General features: G+C 43.7%; 1 pseudogene; it reads left to right on the top strand.

Annotated features, from left to right (window-relative positions):
• The first annotated feature begins 1,439 nt into the window (after positions 1-1,439).
• Positions 1,440-9,170, top strand: part of LOC101591461 — a 10,592-nt pseudogene continuing 2,861 nt past the window's right edge.

The following is a 9,170-nucleotide window of genomic DNA, read 5'->3' on the forward strand; positions in this document are numbered from 1 at the left end:
GGAGGAGAATAGTGGTAAAGGATGACGATAAGCGGTGGCCCCAGTGATGGAGAGGCAGTGTTGGTCTTGCTGGGTCATCCATAAGTGCACAGAGTGCTATGGACCGGCATCATGTGTCTGATGCTCACTAGCTGAATGACATCTGGCAAGTTATTTATCTTTCTCTTTCTTTGTCTATAAAACCAGGACAATGACAGTGCCTACTTCGAAGGATGGTTAACATTTGTGAAGCACTTACAGCACCAACCTGATACAAGCAGTGCTCTACTGTATTGGGTGTTAAATAATTTGAGTAGGTACACCTGTGTTTGGCTGTAGAAAAGTGTTGAAACGTGTTGAAGAATAGTCTTTCAGTGATAGTGACAATGACTTAAAATCAGAAAAGACAAGAAGGTATGAGAATAAGGTATAACACAAAACCCAAACATGAAGCATTTAGGGTTTGTGTTACAGTGGCAGCTATAGAAAGGAAAAAATATTGCTGGACACTGAAGAAACAATGGGAAAAACATGGTAATAGATTGCTTTTGAGAGGTAAAGTAGGAAATGATTCTAAGCTTATAATCTTGAGGGACTGCAAAAGGATGGTACTGTTGACAGGAGTGAAGGGATTTCGGAGGGGATGCCTATTTCTGCAGGCAAGATAGGCAGTGCGGGCCATGTCTATGTAGAAAGAATAAATGAATCACGAGAGCAATGCTCACTGTGGCCCCAGCACTGCACAGGTGGGGTGCAGCTGAGTCAACTGTAATGCTTCATTACGATGTCTAAGGGGTCTGAGGTGTCCCATGCCATGGTCCAGTGGTTTTGTCACCTCTAATCACACTCACAGTTTAGGTTAGGTTTATTTGTTACTGAGGTCTTGGCATGTCATGTGTGAAGAATCTTGGGAAACAAAAGGATATATTACTCTTTAACGTGTGTGTGTGTGTGTGTGTGTGTGTGCGCGCACACATAAGTTTAAATCAATCTGTATTTCCATCAGAAAATAGAACTTGGCTGAAAGACATAATGGTTTCATTTTCATTTGTATCATCTTAGCATTATAAGAGAATAACTTTAGTGATACTTAGAGAGGGGTTGCCAAGGATGCCCTAAAGATCTTTATATACATGTTCTCTTCTAATCATCACAACAACTCTATTAGGAAGGTCTCATTACCACCTTCATACCAAGGAAGAGAAAACTGAGACCCAGAGCCAGCTCCTGCTCTTGGGTTGAATTCAATAGAATTCCAAGAAGAGGAAACTCAGCAGGATTGCAGCGGAAGCCAAGTCCCACAGAACGAGGCCTCAGCCTAAACCTTCAGCAAAGCCCTGCAGTGAAAGTTGTATCTCAAACTCACCTTAATTCAAGGTAGAGAGGTTGAGCTTCTGTACTCTCAGGGCTGAGAGTCATTGGTGAAGGGCAGCTTCCCTTTCAGGGTTGGGGTGTGGGACATGTATTGCTGGATCTTCACCCCTGTTGGCAAAGCAACTCCAGTTGGCCTAAGCCAGTCCTCCAAAGAAGAGCCACAGATATCAACAGTTGTAGGGCAACCACAGCAAAGGTGGGCTGTGATCACAGTGGCACTGTTAGCTCCCTGGGATTTCAGGGTTCCAGCAGTATCTATAATGTACTTGTAGGGGACCAGCCAAGCAGACTATTTTTTTTTTTTGCCCTTATTTAAATTTGTTGATTTATGTCATCTTTGTTTATGCAAAGATTTCTGGCATTCATCTAAGACATATAAATCTGTCTGTATACACCCGTACGCATAGCATGCATACACACACACACACACACACACACACACATACACACACACACTGAAAGTATGCAAAATTGATGCTGCCCAGATGTTATATGGTAAATATCATAAAACAGTGATTCATGAGTGGAATGCAGCCTACAGAACTTCTTGGTTTGGCCTCTCAGAATTTTTGGATGGCGGAATTATTAGCCCATATTTTGAAATTTGGGAAATTTCGGGGAAATTCTTCCTCACCTAATTGGCTGGAGGTGGATAGTAGATGGTGCCTCTTGGACAAGGCACATGCATTTGTCATATACTTTACCGTCTTTGCTTGTCCCCCAGCTGTCACTCTCCTTGTCATCTCCCTGACATCTAAACTCCTGTTTTATGCAGTTTCTTGACCATATTTATTCTCTTTTCCTTCCTGAGGCTGAAAACTCACGCCAGTCATCATAACTATTTCCTTCTTTCTGTAACTAGCATTTTGACTAGGTTTTGACCTCCTCAGGAAAGCACAGCATTAGAGTAGTTCCCCCTGCGTAGGTAACAGCCATAGATAGCTGTTGAAGCTATCTATGGGCTGGGCGGATGGCTATGTCATTGAAATTAGTACAGAAATTCACCACTCCTTTGCTGATCATGCTACAACCTCTGTGGGTACAAACGTAAGTCTTAAGAATACACAGAATTTGTAAATAATCGGGGCCAGGGAGACAGCTCAGTGGAAGAAGCGCTTCCCTGGCAAGCGCAAGGGCCTGAGTTCAATCCCCAGTTCTGCGAAAATTAAAAAAATAAATAAAATAAAAGAATTTGTAAATAATCAGTTTCTAATTATTTCTTACTCAGAAAAAGATATCCTAATATGTCTCTCGGCAGCTTCTAGTACTTTCATTTTCTACGTCTAAGGATATGAAACAGATATGAAAATGAAATCCTGAGCTGGATGAGAATTTAAGTAAATTATAGTAATTTTCTGGTTGAGCAAATAATTATATTGTTTGAGCAAATAACCATAATTTTCTCTCTATTAAAGCCTTTTCTTGCCTTTTGGATGCCAATGAAAACATGTCTTGATGAGTCAAATATTGAAACTGAGTGCCCAGGAAAATGCTCAAGTTCTCGTCACCCTTGCCCTCTGATTTCACTTAATTACGTATTTTCTAACCAACTCAGCATAAAAGATCAGAATTTGTAATGAGCTATTAACATGTCTAAATTGTATTCAGAAAATTTATTTTTGTACTCACCATTAGGCAAATTGGTGACCAGACTATAGGACAAATGAAGAACAAATTCCTATTCTTTTTGCTTTTTAAGTTCCTGACAAGAGTGAGGGTTATGTACGAGAACATGTAGGCAGTGCCACTTTCAACAATAAGAAAGCTGGTACAGTCTACAGCCGTGCCATCCTGGATGCGCCTGGTCTCGTCTGCTCTCGGAAGCTAAGCAGGGTCAGGCCTCGTTAGTACTTGGATGACAGAAAGCTCTTCTGATATTTATTGAGCATATTGGTTTTTTCTTTGGATGGAAGGAAAATTTCCTTTGTGAAGAAAGTTCTACACTTCTCTAAGTATTTTGTCCCGCTCGCATCAGTTCACTTTTTAGTGTGTAGTTATTATCACATTTTATTCAAAATAAGGTAACTTGATAAAACTTTGACTAAGAGAACTCAGCATTTTAAAAAGCCATTTGGAAAATCAGAAATCAGGTCCAAAATCTGAAATGAAGATTGCAGTTATCCTCAAACAAATCTTTGAAACCCAGTGGTCTTTGCCATAAAGTTCTCTTTACTCCTTAGATGTAAAGATGGCCACCTCCCTTCAGTTATTTCTTCTCATAATTTCTTTGCATTTTATTTTGATTCATTTGGCCTCCTGTTTTTTGTTTGGTGTCATCATTAGGCAAATTGGTGACCAGATGGTATCTGTTTCCTGTGTAATAAGGGGCGAGGGGAGAGCTGAGCTGTCCTTTTGGGTGTTTCCTGTATGGCACATACACATACACATGCACACACATGCAGATCTCCATCTCTGTCTTTCTTTTTATAATTTACACCCTATGAAAGAAAATAAGATGAAGGAACATTAAATTATAATTTTTGTGTACTGTTTCCTTGTTTTGGGGGTTTGGCAAGATGAGGTATACGGTACATGGACTTATATATCTGCGTATAAAATACATAATTTTAATGAGGGTAAAGGAGGTTTGTTAAAAGATACTTGGTAATTTAATGCACACACGTGCATACATGTGCATGCGTGTGAGTGTGTGTGCATAGTATGTGTGTGTGCATGTATATGGGTGTGTGTATGCGTATATTCAGAATATGTCCTACCATTAGAAGAAATCACCACAGAAATAATAATATACAAGGCAAGAATATTCATTCATAAGTCCAGCTACAACTGAATTGACTGAGATGACAATGGTGAGCCACAGCATCCCCAAAATTAAAAAGATGCCAACTGCATAGGCTGATCAGACCTGAGTCCATCGAGATGTGTTCTTTAAGTGGAATGGGTGGGCAATTTTAAAGTTTGTGGCCCTGAAGAACCACACGCACACATGCACACACACACACACATACATACATGTTATATTTGTGTATGTGTGCATACATTCTTTGATTTGCTTAAAAAAGGATGTTTGGGGCTTTTTAATTCTTTTCTATTTGGAACTTTCCTGTTTTATGTTCACCTCCAACTACTGCTTTTCATTCAGGAGCTTGATTTTTCTAATTCAAGGTTTTAAAGGCTGCTCTGGTTTGTGTTTAGATGTCCCCCCAAAGCCTCAGCAGTCCTAGGTGTTGTTTTTTCTGAGGTGGCTGAATCTAGAGTACGTGATTGATTCATAGTGCAATCCTGGGATTAAGTGTTCTGGGATTAAGCGTGGGTGATTGCTGGGTCAGTCCACTGATTAGGTGGACCCCGCCCTAATCCTGGTGCACTGGATGCTGTTGAAGGGGCTAGAAGGATGCTCGTCTCCCTCTCTTGTTGCTTTTGCTGTCTTCCACCTCCATGAACAGTTGCCCTGCTACCCTACGCTACCCTGCCTAGAGCCAGCTGGTTACGGGGTGAAGCCTCTATGAACTGTGAGCTAAAGAAACCTTCCTTCCCTTTAATTTTGGTTGTTAAGTATTTTGTCTCAGCAATGAAAAATAAGTAAGACAGAGGTCAAGGCAGAATAAGCCCTGACAAGACAATCGACCCATGTGAAGCCCACGGCTCCTCCATCCCTCCTCTCAAGTGAGCGTACTCTCAGGGTCTGTCCACCTTTCAGCACCCTCCACATTGGGGCAGACAGAACTATAGCTGGAGAAGGGAGATGTGCAGGAGAGCGAGGCCTGAGGTGAAAGCAGTCTCACTTCTGTCCTGCTTCTGCCCCACCAGCATGTCATCTATGGACTTTCTCAACCTCCCTTTATCTAGACCTACCTACCTTTCCTCATCTGTGACATGAGATTGATAGTATTTTGTTTTCCCTACAGGGTTGTTTTAGAAAGAATAAAATGGGATGTTACATAAGAAAATGCATTCTCTCCATGCTGAAGCTCTGGACCTTTCCAAAGCCAGGCTCCAGGGGTAGGGAGAGCCCATGCTCTTGGGAAGCTGAGCTGGGTAAGCCTTTTCTCAGAGGCAGTTGCTGCCGAGCCTATAAGTCAAAGGAAGAAATAGCTGGCTAAGGTCAACCTTGGTGCTGGTGTCCACCACATCCTTGAAGATCCAGACATGCAATGTAACCAACAGGACTGATCCCAAGTCCATCAATTCTCAAGTCTTCATTGGAAACCTATACACAGCAGTGGTGAAGAAATCAGATGTGGACACAATCTTTTCCCAATATGGCCATGTGGGCAGCTGTTCTGTGCACAGAGAGTATGCCTTTGTTCAGTACTCTAGTGAGCACCATGCCCAGGCAGCTGTGCTGGGAGAGAATGGACGGGTGCTGGCTGGGCAGACCCTGGACATCAGCAGGGCTGGGGAACCCAAGCCCAACAGACCTAACAGGCTGAAGAGAGCAGCATCTCTTTGACTATCAAGGTCCTCTGTCACCAGTACCAGTTCCCAGAGCAGTTCCTGAGAAATGACCCCATGTCACAGTTGTCACAATCCCTTTGATCCTTCGTGTCAAAACTCCCATCCCGTCAAGCTCTTTGCCCATTCTGGAGGCATGACTACTGGCTCATCCAAGATCAAGTTGAAGAGCAGTGAGGTGCAGATCACTGAGACAGAACTGACCCAGATCAAGTCCAACACTGGTGCTCTTTTGGGCCACTTGGATCAGATCGCTAAGGAGCAAAAGGCCAACCCAGATGGCAAGAAGAAAGGTGACAACAGCAGTGGTAGTGGTGGTGGCAGTGGCGGTGGCAGCAGCACCAGCATCAGCACGCCACTCCCAACCCCAGAAGACACACCTGAAGCAGGCATCGCTCAGGAAGAACCCCAGATTTGAGATGATGGTGATGAGGAGGGGCTGCTGACGCATAGCGAGGGAGAGCTGGAGCTCAGCCAGGACTCAGACACAGAGGATGGGGCCTGCAGTAAGCAGCCTGGCAGGAGCACTGGCCACCAGCTGGAGAGGGGCATCACTGTCCAAGGCCTCACACCAGGCACCCGCCCCCAGATGCCAGCTTGTAACAGGTACCAGAGGAAAGCTGGCAGGGGGCACTCCTGGCCCCCATGCATCCCAGGGCAGTGCCACATCTTCGCAGGTGGGGTTATTGGCTATCCTTCTCCTATGCGCCCTCCCTGTCTGCACTGTCCAGGCCAGAGGGCAGAGCACAGGGGTTCCTCACACTCCGCCTCCCCTCCCCAGGATGTTCCTGGGCTTGGGGTTTTCTATAGGTTTGGAGGGAGACTGGTAAAGGATGGGGACCTTGACAATAAAGAGGTTGGATCCAGCCTCCTCAAAAAAAAGAAAATCCTCTATTAAAGGATTTTAAAATGTTATGATTTTCCTTGGCCTATGTTGATACATAAATATTTTTTCTTTTACTTTACATAAAGGAGACTATTTCAGGCAGTAGGTGAGCATTATATTTTGGACCACTAGATGGCAGTAGAGCTCTATGACTCGACTGGCCTCAGCGGTGATCTGTTCTTGGAAAAATTTCCAAAATAAACTCGTGCTTTTGCTTATTTTGCATTTTTACCAAATGGCTGGCCGTGAGTTCATGTGTCCTCACCCTGCCCCCACCTCCGTCCATCCCATTGGAATTCTTTCAACACAGTGTTCTGCTGTGCTGAAGCTCCCTTCATTTTCTGGAGAAATTCCTACGAAATAATTCTTTTTCAAGTGTTCAGAAAACGTAAAAGCCAAGAGAAAACAAAGAGTGTGCATGCTCTAGGGCAAACTCTCGAAATGATTCGGGGTAGTTACTGCAGCCTGCCTAGTGCTTTGGGAATCGAACATCACTTTTGAAAATTCTGTCGGCAGCACTTTTTTCTCGTCGTCTTATTGTCATTGCTGTGTTTTAGGTTTTCAAGTTTTCCTTTAAATTGAGAAATAAAGCGGAAATATCAGTGGTTTGCCCAATTAGAAATGCTTACAGAGAGAGAACCTGCGCTACCTTCTCACAATGGAACTCTGTACTGAGAGGACAAATTAATCTCTGAGAACCATAACTGAGCTTGCTTCCCGGAAGGAGCTAAAATTTTCAAGCTGAAGTATGTGAGCTTTAGAGCCACGTCCATCCTTCGGGAGACAGTTAGGTTCTTTCCAAAAGGCATAGATTCAGTTGTGAAGTAGGTTCGTATTTTAACTGGCTTATTCTATCCCAGCAGAAGTCGTCGATTTAATTGCCTTTTCTTAGACCTTCAACTTGAAAATCATTACTAGCATAAAAGTAAAGAAAGTGCAGGCTATTTCCAGGGCTTGCTTTTTATCATGAATGAAGGGAACTCAAAGTCTCAAGCGTGAGACTTTCCAAGAAGAATTCTGTTTTATATTTCAAAGTAGGGATATAAAGGTTAAACTGTCTTGAGGTGAGTGTAGGGTCGACCACACCAGGAATGTTAAGAAGGGTTTCCTTGCAGAAGTGATGGCTGAACTAAGAGAAAAAATGGCTTTGGCCAAACTGAGGGAGAGGCGGGGAAGATCACTGAAGGCAACACTCAGGAGGAGCCGGGGATGCAGCTCAATGGCACAGCACGAGGCCCCGGGTTCAAACCCCGGTACCAAAGTAAAAAATACAAACAATATAACACGTTGGAAGACTCTGTGGCCAGAAGGAGCACAAAACAGAAAAGGAGCAGAAGGAAGGCGCAAGGCAGTGAAACAGGATTAAAAGGTGAAACAGAGACCAAGAGAAGAGCTAGAGCATACATCCTACAGGCTGAACTGGCAAGTTAGCTTTATTCTAAGGACAATGAAAATTCAGTTGTGCATTTTAAGCAAGGGGTTGACTTAATTAGATATAAAAAGATTACTCTGACTTCAGTGTGGAAAATGAACCAGCAAGGGCCCACCGTGGATGTGGGACACGTGGCTCATGGCAGTGGTCCAGATGGGTGATGTGGATGGCTTGAACTTGAGTGTTGGTGGTGAAGGCAGAAGTGGATGAACGTAGGAGTGAGTGAGTCCGTGGGGCAAGCCAGCAAGGGTTGGCGAAGGTCTGGCTAACATGTATGGGAGAAGGTGTCGAGATTGAGTGAGGTCCACGTCTTGTACAATGAAGTGGTGGCACAATGTCATGAAACAGACAGCCTCGAAAGGGATTGGCTCTGGAGGAAAGGTGCTGAGTTCAGTTTTAGGAAGATGTGTTCTATTTCACTTCATTTTTTGTTTGTTGGTTGGTTTGGGTTTTGCAGACTGGGATGTCACTGTAGAATCTAGGTTGGCCTCGAACTCAAAACAGTCCTCCTGCCTCAGCCTCTGGAGTGCTGGGATTAGACCAACACCCTGTAATCCCAGGCACCAACGCACCTCGGCCTATTTCAGTTTAGTTTTGCTAGGTTTCTTTAGGCCATCCAAGAAGAGGTATGAAGCAAGTGATCCGGAACTTAGAAAGTTTGGGTTGGAGTTGTGAACATGTGAGTATTCCTGCTGCAGTAAGTGAAACCAGAGTAGTGAAGATCAGACTTGGGAGAAGGGAGATCCGCAGTTTCATGCAGAGGTCTCCGGTTTTAAAGCAGAAGACAGAGAATGAAGGTGACCAAAGCCCTGGTGTCCACGGGTAGGCTGGCCATCCATGCCCACATCTGAAGTGTGTTGAAGTGGTTGGCTGCTTGCTTGGGCAATAGAAAGCAAACTGTTCCTCCATTACCTCTGCATAGAGTCAAGCATAATGGAAAATCAACTTCCCCTTCCTGCCTATTAATAGGCAGGAAGATATTTCTATGTATATAAAAAATAGAAACAATTATATGGTATTTTTACCTTGATTAAGTACTTTTGCCACCCCTATATTTCAGACCACTATCTCTTTTCTTTCTTT

This window comes from Octodon degus, unplaced genomic scaffold, assembly GCF_000260255.1.
Source record: "Octodon degus isolate 3935 unplaced genomic scaffold, OctDeg1.0 scaffold00019, whole genome shotgun sequence".
In the NCBI taxonomy this organism is placed as follows: domain Eukaryota; kingdom Metazoa; phylum Chordata; class Mammalia; order Rodentia; family Octodontidae; genus Octodon; species Octodon degus.